Source organism: Simochromis diagramma, unplaced genomic scaffold, assembly GCF_900408965.1.
Source record: "Simochromis diagramma unplaced genomic scaffold, fSimDia1.1 OVJJ01000603.1, whole genome shotgun sequence".
NCBI classification, from domain to species: Eukaryota; Metazoa; Chordata; class Actinopteri; order Cichliformes; family Cichlidae; genus Simochromis; species Simochromis diagramma.
Genome location: NW_024387414.1, coordinates 9,372,454 through 9,393,352, shown reverse-complemented (window position 1 = coordinate 9,393,352; position 20,899 = coordinate 9,372,454). Strand labels below are relative to the sequence as shown.

Here is a 20,899-nt window from a genome sequence, read left to right as displayed (position 1 = left end):
TGGAGGTGTGTTCTGTACTTTGGTGCACAGAGTATTCCCATTGCTATACTAGGCTTTACTACAATAGCATGCTGGTTTGTGCAACATGTCACAATGCCTTGTCAACTGTAAGAAGTACATGCAGATGGCTGGATACTAAAAGGCACAGTGATAATTACATTAGAAAACGAGAGAACATTATTCATTTTTATGGTAAAGTCCTTCTCTGTTGACTAAGAGGATCGCTTTCTTCATCTCCTCTGTTCCCCCTTTGTCTCATCCAATATCTGTGCATGAATGTATGTGCACGTTTCTCTGTGTTTGCATACACTGTGTGTTCATATTTGCTCAAAAGGAGGCTGGAAGCTCCCCTAGTGGCTCCTCTTGAGAATTACCTTAGAGAGTACAACTGTGCTCAGTAGCAAACCCAGTAATGGCAAGAAAAATAGCAAACACATTACTTTTTTGTTTCCATATCAGCAGTCCAACTGTTTTTTCTATTTTTGTTTGCTTACATACATATGTGGAGACAAAGGCTTGTTTGTGAAACATAGCGTAAGCTCAAAAAGTGTGTAGGTATTTAGTGTTTGCAATTCAAGTACAATGTTCTCATCAGCTACTACTAAATAAAATTGTTAAGGGAGGGAGTTGTTTATTTTCATTTACATGGTCTTCAACTTGAAAGATGTGTTTGTGTGCCACAGCTACCAATATAATTCAACCTAATATATTCGCTTTTGTACTGAGAAAAGTAGGCTGCAGGAAAATGGCTTGAGAGTTGCAAATAATAATGTGAAATACACTTTTTTAAACTTAATTTTTTACTGATTCTATATAGTTCTTATGTGAATGAAAAATACTAAAATCTAAGGTATGCAAAACTAATTACATACTCAGTAGGTGCTTAATTATTGACTTGTCTTTTAGGTTAAAGTACTGCAAACAATCATAACGACACATATGCCTGTTTGATCTTTAGTGGGACAGAGATATATATGCAGATAATATATGTATGCTGAAACACATAGGAGTGTGTGTGTCTGCTGCTGTGTTTTTTATGTGCAGCATTAAATGTATAAATGTGTTTTCTATGGGTGTGTGCATATAATATGCATGATTACTCCGCCTTCACTTAAATGCAAAGTGTCTAACATCTCTACCATTCATGTCATGAATAAGACACACCTTTGCAGGACACAGCTGATAAGTCCATGATGAGATCTACACTTCACCTTTCATTTGTTTTGATCTCTGTGTAGACCCAACATCCTGTGATGTTTGTGTGTATCTGAGAGGGCAGAGAGAGAATAGAACAGTGTGGGACATGCTGCCCTTATGTGTTTGTTCTAAATTGATTACCTGCTTCCTGTGTTTTTGTCATCTTGTTCTTCCTCTCTGCATGTGCTGTGCTGCTGGCTGACTGATTGTATCAGGACGCGGTCAGCAGCCCAGGATATTTCAATTTCATTGGATTTAAAGAGGACTTGCAGGAGGTGTGCACATTAGCGCCTCAATAAAATCGCATTTGTCAGCATGATCCTTTTTAAGTGCATTTCAATTAAGCTGTGATTCTTTGATTATATTATGCCCTGGCCTTGCCGGCAAAAGCTCACTGCTGGTTGAACAAGGCTCTCTCTGTCTAATGTACACAATTTAATTTTCTTAATTGAGCTAACATGCTTTTCATATCCTAATTCCTGGAATAATCTTTAATTCCTATCCGCAGCAGCAGACTTTTAATGAAAAAGGGCAGCCTAAAAACATCTGTTAGACCAGTGATTAAATCATTCGCATAACATCTGCATTTATGAGGGTGTTAGCGTGCTGCATGGCCCTTTATCTATTTGGGGCAATTATCTCGTGTCACTTTAGTAATACTAGATATTAATATAGATGTGATTGTGTGGTCCCCTTTGCACTGACAACTGTCATCCTGCTTTGTCTCCAGAGTGAGCTCTGGCTATTGATATAACATACCAGAAGTCTCCTTTAAGCAAAAGGAGGGAAAGATTGTTCTTTGTCTGAGCTGTGAGAATAAGCTATTTGTGTATCCTCTTATTTGAGAATGGTGGGAGACGTGATAAGCAAATCCTGTTTCCTTTATGGCAAGTGGTTAAGTAATTGATCAAGCTGTTAAATACACACACACAGGCACGCACACAATGCTCACACGGATCCTCGATCACACTAACACACCGATGTGTTACACAGTGTTTCCATACCTGCTGGCTTCGCACAGTGTCGCTGGAGTACCAGCAGAGAGCCCACTGCAGTGTAAAACACAGTAACTGCTCTTTCTGGTTTGTCCCTCATTCCCTCCCTTGCCACCTCCCATCAGACCCACTTTTATCAAGAATCACACAAAATGGAGTATCAGATGAAAGCCATTGCTCTGCCTCCTTAATCTCATCTACCTTTGCCTTCTCTTCTTCTGCCTTTTTTCTCCCCCCCTGCGTCTTCCTTGTGGCATGGTCATCTGTCCATTAAGAGTGGGTGAGTCAGTCACCTGCCGTTTGGCCCCCTCATCATATGACACACGGTGGCACAGCACGGCTGTCATCGACTCCGCGGAGCTTGGATCAGGTGACCAGATTATCTTCCTGCCAGCTTTCATTTACCACTTTCTCATGTGTTACAGTGACAACAGATCACACACAATCAGGATGAAACTAATCAAATGACCAACCTGTTTGCTGCCTGCAGTATCTACAATGTGTCAGAGAAATGCTTTGGTCAAACCTTTAAGTTGAAAGTCTGATAGACAATATTGTTATCAAGCATGCACTTCTCTAAACTGGAAAAAAAATGTAGTTTAAGATTTTAGCTATGTAACAATTTTACAAATTGTAATAAATTTGTTTATACAATATTTTATACAATATTCTTTATCTGCAGAACTTCTAATAATATTGAGTTGTATTTTATGCACTTTAGAATAAATCATACCCACACAAAATACATTTTAGAAAGATATTCTTGCACATTAGTAATAATTGTCTGTCACTGGCCAAAAGTAAATCGTGCTGCATATCATTAACTTAGTACTGTCACAAAGGCAAAGTAATGTTACACACAAAAGTCAGATTATGTACACAAAGATATATATATATATATATATATATATATATATATATATATATATATATAATGCATGTAATGCAAAATAATCCGTAAACAGTATGTTAGGAAGAATTCTTGAAACCATACACTGAAATGAGAAAATGTATTTTGTGCATTTTTGACAATTCCTGTTTGAAAAAACAATGAGTATATGAAAATCAACAGGTAACACTGACTTGGCACTTGACTGTGCTGATAAAATAAAACATGGTTTGACAACATTAACCTCCTAAGACCCGAACTCTTCCATGACATGCATTTTTAATTTCTCTTTGATATTTGGGCATATTGGGGCCCGATGAATGTAAAAACAAAGAATTACCAGATTATTTTTTTTTCCTTATTTTTGTTTTTAAGAAAAATGAGAGCCACATATGAGGATATTCGTTTAAAATTCTGATAGAACAGTAGCAGTATAATGTCCTCGTAAGTGGATATCAGGCCCATGTAGAGCAAAATTTAGTATTTTAGTCTAAATAACCCAAAATGTGATGTCCACACATGTGGATGCCAGGTCCTAGGAGGTTAATAGCAAAAAAAAGACAAGTTCTTTTTTCCTTTTTTAAATCAAACTTTACCAACTGTGATACCTACAGACCCAAGAAGTAATCTTTTTTTTGTCTTTTTTCATATAATATATAAATCAATTTTCTATCATTCTGATTTCTCACTACATCGGTTTGTACCTGATTACATCATAAGACTTTTTCCTCTGTTAAACCTTTTTAAGTAATAATTTTTCGTTCAAATTACTGAAAGCTACATTACCGGTATCAGAGATTGATAAGTAAGCTACTGATGATCTCATTTAAGGCAGATTTTGCATTTTGTAAAGGACATTATACTTTTAAATATAAATTGCATTTAACACATGCAAATGCATGCAAAACAACTACAAAGTACAGTTATGGGAAAAAGATATACTCTCAGTCAATTCTAGGCAGAGCTGATTTTTCTGTCTGTGTTCAGACAGCAGTATGTTGTCAATGCTTTATATTACTGTGATACATCGAATATCTCTGTAACATTTTCTTCTCCTCTTTCCAAACCATTTGAATTTTGTCTTTAGCACAAACTGCAACAGAGTTAAGGTCCCAAGAAGTTGATTCTGTTCATGTGGATGTAGTGTTTTCAGTGAGAGAAACGTTCCATCACTCATGTGGTAGGTTAAGGTCCAACCACAATGTTTCAGTGGAGTTGAGGCCCGGATGTGAGTGGGACATTGAACACATTTATTCTTTTCTTTTTCAGCTATTCTGTTGTTATTTGATGGTGTCCATGGAATTATCTTGACGTTTTCCACATGTGAATAATCTTTTATACCATAGAATGATGAACTCTTCCCAGGTTGATGGGCACCAGCAATTGTTTTTTCATATCTGAACATTGTGTTAGCACATATCTGAATGCTCCAGATAAACAAAGTGACAGAACTTGTTTTTTTTTTTTTTTCTCAATCGATTGATCAATGAATCCAGTCCTTTTTACCAGAGGTTCCAGCCTCCTGCTTAATTCCTATTGAAGAGGTAAGGCTGTACTTTGCGTGCACAGCTTCTGCATTTTGACTTTTTTTTTGTTCAGTCAATGACACTGTGTAATTGTCTGTGGTTCATCTGAGGTTTACCTAATTTTACGACATTCTAGGGACCAAATTATTTCATTATGGCCTGATGTATAAAGCTTAAGAGTTTAAAGAGGGTATACTTTCTTTTTTCCATGACTGTACCTATAACAATAATAATAATTATATTAATACTAAATTTAAAACAATAAGAATATTTAATACGACATTAATACGACAGTGTTTCACTGTTGAGGTTCTCTGAATTTTCCCATCCATCCATCCATCCATCCATCTTCAACCGCTTTATCCGGGGCCGGGTCGCGGGGGCAACAGCCTAAGCAGAGAAGCCCAGACCTCCCTCTCCCCAGCCACCTCCTCCAGCTTATCCGGGGGAACACCAAGGCGTTCCCAGGCCAGCCGAGAGATATAATCTCTCCAGCATGTCCTGGGTCTGCCCCGGGGCCTCCTCCCGGTGGGACATGGGCCTGGAACACCAACCCCAGGAGGCGCCCAGGAGGCATCCTTGTCAGATGCCCGAACCACCTCAGCTGGCTCCTTTCGATGTGGACGAGCAGCGGCTCTACTCTGAGCCCCTCCCGGATGGCCGAACTTCTCACCCTATCTCTAAGAGAGAGGCCAGCCACCCTTCGGAGGAAGCTCATTTCCGCCGCTTGTATCCGCGATCTCGTTCTTTCAGTCACTACCCACAGCTCGTGGTCATAGGTGAGGGTAGGGACCAACCACGACGGACCGGTGCAGCGTCCGCATCACTGCAGCCACCGCACCAATCTGTCTGTCGATCTCCGGCTCCCTTCTCCCATCACTTGCGAACAAGACCCCGAGGTACTTGAACTCCTCCACTTGGGGCAGGAACTCATCCCCGACCCGGAGTGGGCACTCCACCCTTTTCCAGCTGAGAACCATGGCCTCAGATTTGGAGGTGCTGATCCTCATTCCCGCTGCTTCACACTCGGCTGCGAACCGTTCCAGTGCGAGCTGGAGGCCCTCACCCGATGAAGCCAACAGAACCACATCATCCGCAAAAAGTAGAGATGAGATTCTGAGGCCACCGAAGTGAAAGCCCTCCGCCACTTGGCTGTGCCTAGAAATCCTGTCCATAAAAATTATGAACATAATCGGTGACAAAGGGCAGCCCTGGCGGAGCCCATCACCCACCGGGAACGAGTCCGACTTATTGCCGGCAATGCGAACCAAGCTCTTGCAACGGTTGTATAGGGATCGAATGGCCCGTAGCAATGGACCAGACACCCCATACTCCCGCAACACCTCCCACAGGACACCCCGAGGGACACGGTCGAATGCCTTCTCCAAGTCCACAAAACACATGTAGACTGGTTGGGCAATCTCCCATGCACCCTCAAGTATCCTTGAGAGGATAAAGAGCTGGTCCAGTGTTCTGCGACGAAAACCGCATTGTTCCTCCTGTATCCGAGGTTCGACTAGCGGACGAACTCTCCTTTCCAGCACCCTGGCATAGACTTTCCCAGGGAGGCTGAGGAGTGTGATCCCCCTGTAGTTGGAACACACCCTCCGGTCCCCCTTCTTAAAGATGGGGACCACCACCCCGGTCTGCCAGTCCAGGGGTACTTCCCCTGATTTCCACGCAACATTGTAGTGGCGTGTCAACCAGGACAGCCCTACAACATCCAGAGCCTTCAGGAACTCGGGGCGGGCCTCATCAACACCAGGGGCTCTGCCACCAAGGAGTTGTTTAACTGCCTCAGTGACCTCGCCTCCGGAAATTGACGGGTCATTCCCCTCATCCCCAGACTCTGCTTCCTCCTCGGAAGACATGTCAGTGGGATTAAGGAGGTCCTCGAAGTATTCCTTCCACTGCCTGACAATTTTCTCAGTCGAAGTCAGCAGCGCTCCGCCAGCACTATACACAGTGCAGGTAGAGCACCGCTTTCCCCTCCTGAGACGCCTGACGGTTTGACAGAATCTCTTCGAGGCAGTCCAAAAGTCTTTTTCCATGGCCTCTCCGAACTCCTCCCACACCCGAGTTTTTGCTTCAGCCACTGCCCGAGCCGCATTCTGCTTGGCCTGTCGATACCTGTTGGCTGCCTCCGGAGTCCCACAGGCTAACCAAGCCCGATTGGACTCCTTCTTCAGCCTGGTGTCTCTCCTCACCTCTGGTGTCCACCATTTGGTTCGGGGATTACCACCACGGCAGGCACCAACCACCTTGCGGCCACAGCTCAATGCAGCAGCTTCGGCAATGGAGACGCTGAACATGGTCCATTCGGACTCAATGTCCCCAGTCTCCCTCGGAATGCTGTTGAAGCTCTGCCGGAGGTGTGCGTTGAAGATCTCGCGGACTGGGGCCTCTGCTAGACGTTCCCAGCACACCCTCACTACGCGTTTAGGTGTACCAGTTCTGTCCAGCGTCCTCCCCCGCCACCTGATCCAACTCACCACCAGGTGGTGATCAGTTGACAGCTCAGCCCCTCTCTTTACCCGAGTGTCCCATTAAAAAAATATATCAAAAACATATTTAAATTGGGCCAGTCTAACCTTAAAGGTCGTCCTTGTATACCTTCGATAATGGTGACTATTTTTAGATTGCTTCCTGGAAGATCCAAATGCAGTTTTGCATCTGCAATTTGAATATTTTACTACCTCAAACTAACAAAAAATTTACTTCTTTGTTAAACTTTAAAGTCATTATTCTGTTATATCCTTAGGGAGAACCATCTGTGGAAATTTTGTGCTATGTGCTTTTTGACATTGCGCCATTGTACCATTGTTTTGCCCATACCAAAATGTCCTGCTGGGCAGTTTTGGTCTTCTGTATTCTAAAAACAGCAGATGCACTGAAAGCTGTGGAAGGCTCACAAAGGAGTCTTTCTATAAAGGGCGACCACCCAAATTTCAAATTTTTTTTCCCATATAAAACTGTATTTTGGATTAAAAGTTGCTTTATTACCCATGAGAGGTCAGTGGATGATTACAGAAGAAGTGAGTTGTCCTGTTCAGCCATTTTTTGTTAGTCTTTTTTTCTTGTGTTTCTTTGTTTTGTTTTGTTTTTTGTTTTGCTTTTTTACAGCAGTAAATCATTGTTCATTTTGTGTTTCTGTCACACAGGGAGAAGACTAATTGCTGTTACAGTGACATTGTCTTTAATGTTTACTTTGTGGTTGGGGTGCTAAGTGGTGTAGCAATAAGGGGCATGAAGGCAAATTGGCAGTGCCTTCATGTAGTGGGTACTAGTTTTATTTGTGATGATGTAACATGATTTTGTTTATTCCTTCTCTCATCTTGTTTTTGTTTTTTTTGTTTTTTTTGTTTTTTTTAACCGTCTGGATTTGGTTCTCCATGGGTGGTGCTGTGTCCCGAATGGTGGTGTGTATGTTCCGCTTGCCTCATTGCTGCCCACATTACAGGAAAAAAAACAAAAAAAACCCTTTCCCTACCCACTAAACCCACTCAGAATCTTTCTGGCTTAGATTCATTTTCCCCTCCGTGCTTGACTTTAATTCAGGGCCTAGAGTAAACTCCGACCCAAGTAATAATTGAGAGCTTGAGCTTGAAATTCAAAGATAAGAATAGTACAGCAATATCACCTCAAGGTAGAATGATTGACATGTTTAAACAACAGTATATCATTCAAAAGAATTCTCATTAAATGTGTTTGGCTCAGTGTCATTAGCACTGAAGAAAAGAAATCTGTCTGGCTGTGCTTGATGGTGCATATCCCCCAGGACCAAGCCTTGTGAGAACTTCTTGTCTAGATACTCTTCACTTTAATGTGTAAAATGTTTCTGGCAGATGCTCCAGTAAAAGTCCAGTGCCATCGACTCATCCTCCTTCTCCCCATAGACAAATCTCAGAACCTGTTTGAGTAGCAAGAGCTCAAATCCTTGACCTGCCCCTTTCTTGTGACCTCTCCCGGCGGAGTGGAGAGTTGTAATCTGACCAGTGCACTCCTTACAGACACAGCCAAGTCCCCTCTGTTGTGCTGTTATCAGCTGAGTGTTATTACCCCTCTTTGCACAGGAAAATATGCCTTGATTTCCATCGACCCATGCCTGAATCAATGCTTTTAAAAATCTTAGACACCTTTTACTTAAGAGCAAAAGCATGCATTTTATGTTTTGACATGGTCATATTGATTGGTGGAAGGGGGTGTGTTGGGGTGGTAGTGGTGGTGGATGTGGGGGGTGACCTCTTTCTCGTTCGTTCGCTCCACCAATCTTCACGCTTCTTTCTTTTGCACTCTCAGTCACTGCCAGTGTCTGGTAACACTACCATCCTTAATGGCTTTTCTGTGCTCCATCTACAACCCTCCTATCCCCTTGCAACCCCCACCCTCCTTCTCTTTCTTGCATCCCCTCCAACTCGTCTCTCTCTAGAGCTCCCCTTATTCTTTGCATTTTTTCCCCCACTAATCAATACTTAGTGCCCCCCCCCCTGTCCACACCCCACGTCACTCACATTTGGCTCGCTGATAAATTATGGATGGGGGCCTCTCACATCACATCTAAAATTTCTATTGTGTTTGTCAATGTATGATCGATACTTCACCTCGCCGAATCCTCAAAGCTATCCATGCCTCTGCTCTCTGTCCACTTTCATTCCGTCTCCACTACCATTTTTTGTTTGTTTATGATTTTGGTTTGCTAGAAGTGCTTCTAGTACTGGGGTCTCAAGGGCTGTAGCTAACAAACGGGTAATCATAAAAAAAAATGCATCCACCCCTGCACTTTGCTCACCTTCTTATTCTGCTGGTTTCAGTTCCTAAGCTTGACCTTTGTCATACTTTTCTTTCTTTACAAAATGTCGTTAAAATGTGACAACACTGAATTCACAAAAAAAACTAACAAAAAAACCCAATAAAACAATCTGTGCTTGATGCAAGTTTCTGGAAGAGCATTTCTGTTTGACAAAACCTCATAGGTTTCTATCTTTCATTCTTATTGGCAGCCTTTATCCACCCCCATATCCTCAACACTGAGGTGGATTTTTGAAGTGTAAAAAGAATTTGAAGAATCAGAGGGACCATAAACTGACAGACATACTCAAAGCTGTCAATCATAACTGGACTTTAAGTATTTGCACATACATGTGCACAGTTAAGCTTTTTTAAGGCCATGATGTTACCACAAAGGAAATTTTACATGTCTTAGTCATCCATGGTTGACCACATGATCAAATGTTACTTTGACTTTTGAAAAAGATCATAAGGTCATCTGTCTCCAGCTTCAGCTTTGCCTGTCTGCTCTTCCACAATATGTTCCTCACATTTCTATGCTCTCCATGTATTTTCCTTCTCCCTCATTCTTTACAAATGCGATGTTTGGCGATCTCTCTCTGATTCTCTGTTGTACATGAATAACTTGACGTAGTAGAAAATAACCTTACAACCATAAAAACCATTTGTCAAAAACTGAATGTCATAACCACAGATAGTAAACTATTTCTTCAAATTGAAGTGTTTAGGCTTTAAAGTTTTTCATGTTACAACCGTGCAAGTATTTTGCAATAAGAGTTTTATTAAGTAATGAAGATTTTTTTTCCAGTGAAACTCCGTAGCAGTTTATTTGGAAAAGATACAGGGAATGCTTAGTTTGTATACGCAGAGGAAAGCAGTAAATTTAGCAGATTAAAAGTACCCTACTAAGTAGGAAAATTTAGACTCCTATAGTATGAATTTGAAAAGGCTTTCTTCAACATTTGAATAAAGTGGTCATAAGAATGAATGAGAAACGAAATTGTTCCCAGTTTTAGTTAACCTTTACTCTTCTGAAGAGTCTGACTGGTACATCGGTGGAGCTGATGTGTTGGCTAATATTGGCCATTCGCTAAAAAACCTATATCATCTCTTGTTTAGTTTTTACATTATAAAAATGTAAAAACTAAACAAGAGGCTAGAAAAACACCCTTTAAACATGTTATTAGTGTTGATGTTGCGTACTATGTCCACTAAAGGCTACTGTCCAACTTCCCTGCTGACACCACCTGTTTAAAAGCAGTTGACATCTGTATTGTCAGGCTCAAGTCCTAGCTAGATTGACATGTTGCTGTTTTTTTTCATGTTCCTTAGTATTTGATGGCTTACTGTATGTTTGCAGTCACCCGTTGGCTAGCAGCAACTTTTTAAGATGCAGTGTTTAAATGCATCTTAAACTCATGCAGTGTGTTACTCAATACATGAGCAATGTTGTGAATCTAATCAAAACATCTTAAATACACTATATTGCCAAAAGTATTGACTCACCCATCCTACTAAATTCAGATGTTCCAATCATATCCATCACTGCAGGTATATAAAGTCAAGCGCAAAGGCATGCTGACTGCTTTCACAAACATTTGTGAAAGAAGGAGTTGCTCTAAGGTGCTCAGTGAATTCCAGCATGGTACCCTGATAGGATGCCACCTGTGCAACAAGTCCAGTCGTGAAATTTTCTCAGTTGTAAATATTCCACAGTCAACTATTATTGGTATTAAAACAAAGTGGAAAAGATTACAAATAACACCAACTCAGCCACGAAGTGGTAGACCATGTAAAATCACAGAGCGGGGTCAGCAGGTGCTGAGGCTCATAGTGCACAGAGGTTGCCAACTTTCTGCAGAGTCAATTGCTGCAGATCTTCAAACTTCATGTGGTCTTCAGATTAGTTCAAGAAGAGTGCTAGAAAGCCTTAAGGAATGGGTTTCCATGGCCGAACAACAGCATCCAAGCCGTACATCACCAAGTGCAATGCAAAGCATTGGCTGCAGTGGTGTAAACCATGCTGCTGATGGAGTCTAGAGTAGTGGCGACATGTTCTCTGGAGTGACGAATCACGCTTCTCCATCTGGCAATCGGATGGATGCATCTGGATTTGGCGAATTGCCAGGAGAACTGCATTGTGCCAAATGTAAAGTTTGGTGGAAGGGGAATTATGTGTGGGGTTATCTTTCAGGAGTTGGGCTCAGCCCCTTAGTTCCAGTGGAAGGAAGCCTTACTGCTTCAGCATACCATGACATTTTGGACAATTTCATGTTCCCAACAATGTGGGAACAGTTTGGGGATGAAGCTTTCCTGTTCCAACATGACTGTGCACCAATGCAAGGCCCATAAACACATGGATATGGGAGTCCGGTGTGGAACAACTTGATTGGCCTTCACAGAGATCTGACCTCCGCCCGATAGAAGACCTTAGGGAGGAATTAGAGTGGAGAATGTGAGTCAGGCCTTCTCGTCCAACAGCAGTGTCTGACTTCACAAATGCACTTCTGGAAGAATGGTCAAAAATTTCTCCTGAACACACCCAAACCTTGTGGAAAGCCTTCCCAGAAAAGCTGAAGGTGGTATAGCTGCAAAGGGTGAGCTGACATCATAATAAACCCTGTAGATCAAGAAAGTTCATATGAGTGTGGAGCCAGACGTGTGAATATTTTTGGCAGTATAGTGCATCAATACCATCAGTTTGCCTTTACTGGGAGTTTTGCATGAAATTGGTTTCTGTGATGATTTCATTTCAGCTAGATTATGCTTAGTGTGAATCTTTTATTTTCTCACTTGAAAATGTTTTTATTGCTTAATCTACACCAATAAAAGAAGAAAACCCATGCATCCATATTCATGTTTATCCACATATCTCAGCTTTTATTTCTCGCAGTTGTATCCTCAACTGTCTCACTTTCTCTCTCTCACACCATACAAACCATGCAGGGTCAAAGTGGTGCTGTGGGTGTAATTTAAGTGGCAGTGGGCTTATCACAGCCTAAGGTTCAGCTGTGATCACTGGCCCAGAGCAGCACCTGCTCCGCACACCACCTCCCACCTGCTGACAAGAGAAACTATGCTGGCTAATAACTATAGCAGCGGATCTCTGCCTCCTTTTCCATGACTACTTAACCTCTGACATGGCCTTTTAAGTGAAGGTCTGGTATGCGTCTGCCAGCTTCAGCTTGGTAGCCACGCCTTTATGCCATTACCTTAAATAACATGCAGTCCCTTGTCAGCAGCAAGGTAAGAAGGTGCTTTAAACTCATACTCTTGGAAATAATAGTTGAACAATTCCAGTAGCTTTGACCTTACAGTGGATACCATTTTAACATTTTGCTTTTTTTTCTCTTTGTTTATGTGTGCAATTGTGAAGTTAAAGTAGCAAAGGCAACAGAAAATTTAATAAAGCTAAAACAATGAGTACCTACTGTGGTATTTCATGTCATAATTTTAATGATTTGAGCAAATATCTTATACCAGGTCCAGGAGTAAAGGGGCTTGTTTCATGCTTTTTTACCATGCCCTACATTTTTTGTAAATACAAGTAAGAAGGCAAAATTTCATAGGTGTTAGCTGTCACACATTGTTTACACATTTTAGATAAAGATGTCCATGTTTTACTTTTATTTTTTAGATACTTAATAAATCTGAGTGTGGTCAGAGACCTCACAGAGTAGTGTGCAAAAGTTGTGAGTCACTTCTCATTTTTTTGCTCATTCATATTTTGCTTCCAATGAGCCAGTTTTTGCTGTAAAGTGGACCTTTAAAGTGGTCTTGAGCAGTAGTTCTCCAGGCTTTCTGAAGGTCTTTCAAAGTGGTTTTTTTTGCTGCTTTCATTTAAGCGTAAAAAGGCACCTAACTCAATGGATAAACCAGCGATACATCTACATATAACACATGTCACAAAAACACAAATTTTCTCCCCATTTATTAAGTTAAATGCCAAGGATAACACATAACATGTAGTGAAGAAATGGCAGGCCTAAATTTGAGCCATGTACTGTTCATCAAAACCTTATTAGAAATAACAAAAGTATAAAAAGCCAAAAAAGATTACTGTCCCTGAAACTACAAGAAATCTTGTTTAAGACAGTTCATACTGTATTGAAGGATGAACTAATTATACCAAATATCACTTTCAAACTCATTAGAAACTGCTGTCACCTTATATACTGCAATTTCATTTATGTTTGCACATGTTTCAGCAAGTTGCTTCACCAACTTCCCATTTTCTTAGAAAAATCTAGAGGTGAGAGGTGATTAAAGACTTTTGCACAGCACTGCATTTTATTTATAGTGTGTGGAGTTACATTTCAAGGTGGTCGCTAGTTTAAATCTGGGAACAAGTTCAAGTAACCTTGTGCTCACGCAAGGTCAAAATGTTTGGACGCAGTCTCTCAGTCTCTCAGACTGTGATCTGCTTCCTCTCTGTCTGCACCTCAGCAGTATCGGCATCGGTGGAAGGGCAACAGCCCAACCCTACTCATGCCCAGTTGTCCAGCAGCTCATTCCCAAATAAGATTCTTTAAGACCAATCCCCACGTCAAGACTGTGTGAGACAGATCTTCTGCAAAGACATAAATACACAAACATGGGGAAATTATGAGTAAATTGTGTAGATTTGATCACACACTGACACACAGTCCTATTGACAGACACAGAGGACTGTGGTATGCTAGGAAGGAAGAGAACTGCCCCCTGAGCAGAGTTCAGTGGCTTTAATCTATAGTGTGTTTAGTGTGAACCTAAGGGTCACATGAGAGAAACTGCTAGCAAATGCTGAATTGTGTGTATCTATTTCTTACTATAACAAAATCAAAAGGCAAGTGGGTGAGCCAGAGATTTAAAAAAGCAAACAGAAAAAAGGTAATTTCACACATTTGTTCACCAAAACATTAGGGAAGTTCACTGCTGAACTTCATGCCCACATCCCAGTATTCCTAAGTGATTCCTAATGAGTGATTCGACTTTTTATTTAGCAAACGAACCATTTTAAACCTTTGTAATAAATACTCCATTAAACTCTTCGTCTTGTCTGTTTTCTCTTTTCTATTTCAGTTTTGCATACGCACACACACTTTCTCTCCATCTGCTTCCTTCTTAGGCTTGAGTTCTGTGGAAATGGTGGTGTCATCCTCCTCTCTCAGCCATCGGTTCAGATTTGCCTCTGAGCGCAGCGAGACTTCCTGATTTGTGTGACAAACACAAATGCCTTTAAATTCCCAGAGCCCCGGCTCCTTACCAGCCTCATACCTTGTAATGCATAATTCACATCCGCTCTTGCATCAGGAGAGGGACAGCCACACACGACTTCCCTGGCAGAAAATCCATACCCCTTTGACGTCTTTACTTCAAGTGGGCAATTAGTAGAACCACAGTCTGGATCTATTTTCTCTCATAACTGTAGTTACAGATGAGCATGTACCTTAACAATTCCATGAAATGGCAATGTTGTGGTTTTTTTTTCTTTTTTTCATTCATACTTTCTTTATTTTTGTGGGCAAAGAAGTAGCAATTATGAATTCATATCTTTGGTGAATGTGCTGACACAGTTAAGAACATGCCCCATCACTGTGGGATAGTGATGGGTTGCATGGCATATGAAATAAAATTGCATTTATTGTGTCCATGTCAGTATTTGACTTGTGGTTGAGGGTTGAAAATTTTCACTTCTCGTCTTTAAGGAGAAGGATTGCACCCTTTAACAAACTTGTGGCAGCTTGTGTTAGGGGAGGTGCAAAAGTTTTAAAAGTTTAGATGCTTATTCTTCACCATCATTCAAGAAGATTACAGAGGCATTTTATCAGTTCTTAAACATACAGGTGGAGTTGAGAAGAACTAGACTGAGTGGCCAAACAGAGCATAAAATCTTGCAAATGGATATCATGAACATCCACAACAGAATTCTGGGGCCTAATTTCTAATCACACAAAACTGGTCGTGAGAAGTGGGTATGCCACTTTGAATGCGAAAATTGAGATCTATAAAAAAATGAGAATTTAGGCATCTGTTTGGAAACTGTTAATGGAAAGCATAAACATTTTGGAGATGCACGTGGTGGGGCAGTGAATGGATGCCTGTTCATCAATACAATCTTACAATTAGGGATTGTAAGATTGTGCCAGGGAGTAGGACTCAGGGAGGAACTTGCCTTTACTTGATATTAAACATGAATACGCAGAGTTATTTTAATCTCCATACTACCAAGCCTAAATGATAACATTTTTTAAGTCATATTTTAGTTTTCATATGGTTTTTGTTTGTAACATAGCAACAATAAACATGCCTGTGATGCTAGTGATGCTGGCATTCTGTGATGCTGTGAGCAGAGTGCAGTGATTAAATTGCCTGACTGGCTTCTCCACTCACTTCTCCTGGCACATTATACCACCTATGAGGCAGGACCAAGGTGCAAAAGGAGAGGACTTTACAGGGGACTTAATCTAATTTTAAAAAAAGAAAAACATTTTTATTCAATCTCAAACAATGGAACATGTTTTTGGCATCAAAGTCAAATTGAACTTGTCCCCCCACAAAGACATAAAAAGTTTTCACTTTCAGCATTTATGTTTTGTATTTGAAGAATATCCATCCATCCATTGTTTTCCACTCATCCTTGTCAGGGTTTATGGCAATTTACATTCTTTGGATTGTGGAAGGAAGCCGGAGTACCCGCAGAGAACCCACACAAACACGGGGAGAGGAATCGAACTCAGGACCTTCTTGCTGCCCGCACTTGAAAAATACATTCTTTAAATCTTTGGAACAGTAGACACTAGTTTTCTTTATCATGGCCGTTAGACTGTCTTAACAGACTTAGTTGTACCTCAGTGGACTGTTACGTTGTGTGATTGAATATGTACATGGACAGTAGAGCCAGGTGTACTGTATGTTATGGTTTAAGTCATTATTCATTGGTGTTAATTTAGAAGAAAAAGCATAACAGTAGTTTATCTATCCATGTGTGTGTGTGTGTGTGTGTGTGTGTGTGTGTGTATATATATATATACATATACAGATAGACAGATACAGATAGACAGATCTGTTTTACTGATGTTTGAGAAGTGGTAGATATCAGGTCAAGGCAATGACAACTATGAATGCCAAGCTTCCCTGCTGAATGCTTGACATACAGTCACTATTTCTCATAAATGTCTGCTGGGTTTACAATTACTTGTACTGCTGCTACTTCTCCTATTACCCTAATAACCATGAAGGACTGAAAAAATGACACTGACTCTTATTTTTGTAGCTTTTATGTAAGTGTACCTGAATAGTCACTTTGCTGTTCTTATTAACTGAACATGTTTTCAGCCATTTATATCCAGTTTCTTCAAGCTGGAAACATTTTTAACAGCGCCCTGTATCGTGCCAATATATGAGCAAGCTAAGCACCCCATGCTGCGGCCTCGGCCTTCGCTGTAGAACCTGTCTTCCTGCCGGCTCACTTCCATGTTCTGACACCCTGCTGCAGCTGAGCAAGGGCCCGTCTGCTTCTTAATGGTGAAAAACGAGAGCTGTCATGTCGTAATCGTGTAATAACCGTGCACGGTGTCACTTTCAGCAATTAATGGAGACGCTGTGACTGGGCTGCGTAAATCCTGGCTAAGTCGTCTGTGGTTGGGTACAGCAGTGGAGGAGAATCAGAGAGGCATGCATTAGTGTGTGTAAGTGTGTTTGTCCCAGCATGTGTCTGTGTAGTTTCAAATGTTTTGGTTTGTGACTGTCAGAAATGGAAGGATTGAAAGGTGATTTTGTAGACCTATGGGTGCTTTCACATTTATGTGGCTGTATGCAAATGTCGCATGAAGAAAGAGAAACAATTTTCAGCTGCAGTGTTTATGCGTCAGACTTTTTTTGCTGACCTCACTGTGCTGGATGCCTTCACTATGTACTGTGTTATCAGTCAACAAAACGATACAATGTTATCTTTACTGGGAATTATGTTAGATATGTTTGCACTTTTATTACTGTCACTGGCATGCAGGATTTTCTTTTTTTTTTTTTTATAGAATTGGGATGTGAACTTGCTCTGCTACTTCTGTAGAAGTTCAGTCTATCTAAATAATGTCATTGCATTACAAAAGATTTACATTTTGTGTGTCCTAAAATGTGTTGACTGTTTTATAATGTAAGTTGTTTTTCAAAGTTGTGTCAAAGTCTATCACCAGCCATAGTGATTTAGGATATAAGGCATCCATAAAAAAGGGCTCTAGGTGTGTCTGAGGAAGGGTGTGAAAAGAGGTCAGGGGCGGTCTGAGTTTGTCCAGAAGGCTAGTCTTTATAGAGGCCAGACAGATGAGGTGAGCAGGGCAAGCTGTCACTGAGACCAGAGTTATGACTACAGCAGTCTACTCCTGCCAAACCCTCTGATTGTTTTAAATTTGTTTGGGTGTGGGCAGTCTCTAACTTTATGAGGTGTTGCAATAGCATTGAGTTGTGTGTGTGTGTGTGTGTGCGTGTGTATCTGGGTGAATCTATAGATACACCTCAGCCTTTGCAAAAAAAAAAAAGGTTTAGATTTTATTTATTTATTTTTTGTATATGTTCTCTCCATAAAAACACATCATGCAAGCTTAATCTGAAACGAGAGCCAGCACCTATATCCCTTTCTTGAACCTTAAAATCATGTTAGCTGTTTGAGTTTGTGAGGACCAGTCAGTGCCTCATAATTTGCAAGTAGCCTCGTGGCTTTTAATTAAAATTTGTCCACATAAATCTACATGTATATGTGCACACATCTCGTGGTTGGCTTGCAACGTTGACAAAATTCCAATATTTTTTCTAGAACAATCTTTTTTCCCCTTCCGTGTCTAGCACACTAGCACACACTGAGACATGTGCATCCTGTGTTATACCCTTCTTGAGACTTATCACAATTTCTCTTTCTTCTTCTGGCTCATCTATTTAGTTACAAAATAGATTTTGTCAGAGTTATTGATGTATAATGCATTGGCGCCAGTGAGCTTATTTTCACTTTAATAATACTGGAAACTTTTTTTTAATATTAAGTGATTTTGCAAAGATCTGTGACAGAATGAAAGCAGTATGGAGATGATCAAACAGCCGCTTGTTTCAGGTCACGTCTCTTCTGTCTATCTGTCATAGTCACACCAGAGAGGGTTAGGGAATGAGAGAGCACAATGACTAGAGGGAATTTCTCCAAAACAACGCCAAATCACTCAGTTTTCCTGCTCCTCCCCATGTACCATGGAGATGTGTCAGAATCCAGTGTCTGTCACAGTATCCCTAGGCAGCCTCTAGATCCAACAACGAACTGGCGCCTCTTGTCTTGTCACCTGTTATCTTTACCATGTCTTGGAGTTCTGCGATGGATCACTCACAGCTTTGTTAAAGAAATGTAGAGTGTGAGTTTTACAACACGGAACGTGCTATGGCATCTATTCAGCTCTATTAAAGCCCATAATAACTGGAAACATGTTTAAGTAGAAATAAATCACTCACAATCATTCTTTTTTTTTAAATTTTATGAATAATCTTGCAAAAATGATGGTTTAGAGCATGCGTTTTTAGTTAAAAACTGGACATGCACCAGCTGCTTACAAAGAATGACAGATGACACCCACACAAAGCAACAGTGTTCATGAAATTATGTTCATGTGCGACTTATTTACAGCACTGCTTACACATTACATATTCAGTGCCAATGCAGTAAGTAGTGCGATATTCAGAAGGAAATGGAAAAGTGTGGAGAAGAGGTAAGTACATGATGCATTTATACAGACAAACGGAAAACTGAACTGTGTGTTCAACATGCACCATGCCTCACTCTGATCACGTAATACACCGAACACATCCTCCCAATTTGGTGACCTATTTTCGGCTGCAAAATTGCCTATCCCTCCCTCAACACCAGCACATGTCAGTACTGGTGTTGCCCTGTGCTGCTGCCTGCTGTTTCAACATTCACATGTAGGCTCTGGGGGGATATTTACTCGTCACTCCCGACTTTCTAAAGTGATGGGCTCAGGTTCTGCCAATTTATATCAATCTGCTACCATAATGAATCAGTTCAATTTTGAGATGTTGGAATTAGTCAAGTTAGTAATCCATATATAATATAAAAACATTCATAGTGAAGATTTTTCAGGCATATGTCGAACTGTTGTGTTGTTTGATATTTAATCTAAAAGTTTTAATCCATGTGGTTTGTATTTTTTTATAAATTATAACTGTAAAAAACAAACTTATAACTTATTGTTGTTTTATTTTTAACCACTAGAACTTTAACTTTCCAGTGTTTATTGTTAAATCGCAGTTTAACAAAAACAGAAAAGTTTAATTTACAAGTTAGTTATCAAAAGCCTTTGCAGAAGTTGTTGCCTCGTCGTGTTGTAGAGGTAAAAAAAAATTAAAAAAGCCTGGGTGCTGTCAAAGTTTCCTGCAGGGAAGGAGACATCTTTGCATAAGGGGTTTGTCCATGACTCCCTCGTGCTGCTTCCTCTTTTGGCATCCTGTCTGACAGGCAGATTACATTTGCTGCACAAAATCGTTGTAGGTACAAGCATACAGTATGTACTTTGGATTAATAGGGAGTGATATATATGTGTAAAGAGCAGTGTACTCCCTAAACCCCGAAAAGTCCTGTGGTGAGTGCATGGTGCTCAAGGTAAGGATTAGCAGAAAGCTTGTGGCAACATAACATCTCCTACAGGTGTGCTGTAGCTGGATTTTGCAGGTTTGTGACATTTAAGTATTATTAAATGCTCATTTAGAGAGTATTATTTCAATAATCATTAAATAATACAGTATCAAACAATTATATGTTAAAAACATGTTTCAAACGTGTTTTTTTTTTCTTTCTCTCAACATGTCCATGCCTTGCATGCATCTGAGGCTCTCTGGCAGACTGTCAGCATTTGTTTTCAGAGTTTTACACAATGTCACATTCCTAAAGTTGTCATATTGAGTCCACTGAGGTACACAGTAAAAACCCACAGGCATACCAGTGAGCATAGACAAACCACAAATATCCAGTGTGAGATATGACACAGCCCCAAAGTCAGGAAATAAAATGTCTACAGAGAGATATGATTGTTTCTTTCTTTGCTTCTTTGTCTGTCTTTTTCCATTCTTTCTTGCTTACTTGTTTTCTTTTTCCCACCTCCTGCTTTCAGTGTTCGTGCAGATTTCCCTGCTGTCGGCTCTCGTCACATTCCCCAATCTGTTAGCCTTCTGATACCGGGGCCAGACTTGAAAGGAAGTCTTAAGGACGAGAGCTTATACACTGTGCCAGATTTTGTTAAATAACTACGAGATGTTGGTGCCAATTCATCAGTAATTGTCCCTTCTGGCACAGTCTGTTGAAAGTCCTGAAGAAGCCTAAGCTCAAGATCACTGCAAGTGTTAATCTTCTTATACTTAAGGTATCAGGTTTTCTTTTGATGTCGCTAAACATGTTGACTCCTATCTCAGCGCAGAAGGCAATCCAGACATAGCTATGAGCAAGATGGGGGTTTGTCTGCTGCTTTCTTCCAAGA

At 40.7% G+C, this 20,899-nt stretch overlaps 1 long non-coding RNA gene across 1 annotated transcript in view; it reads left to right on the top strand.

The window, feature by feature from the left end:
* Positions 1-995: 995 nt before the first annotated feature.
* Positions 996-20,899, top strand: part of LOC120721124 — a 36,461-nt gene continuing 16,557 nt past the window's right edge. Inside the window, exon 1 of the long non-coding RNA XR_005693117.1 lies at positions 996-2,562. This is a non-coding gene — a long non-coding RNA (uncharacterized LOC120721124). The remainder of the gene's footprint in view (positions 2,563-20,899) is intronic.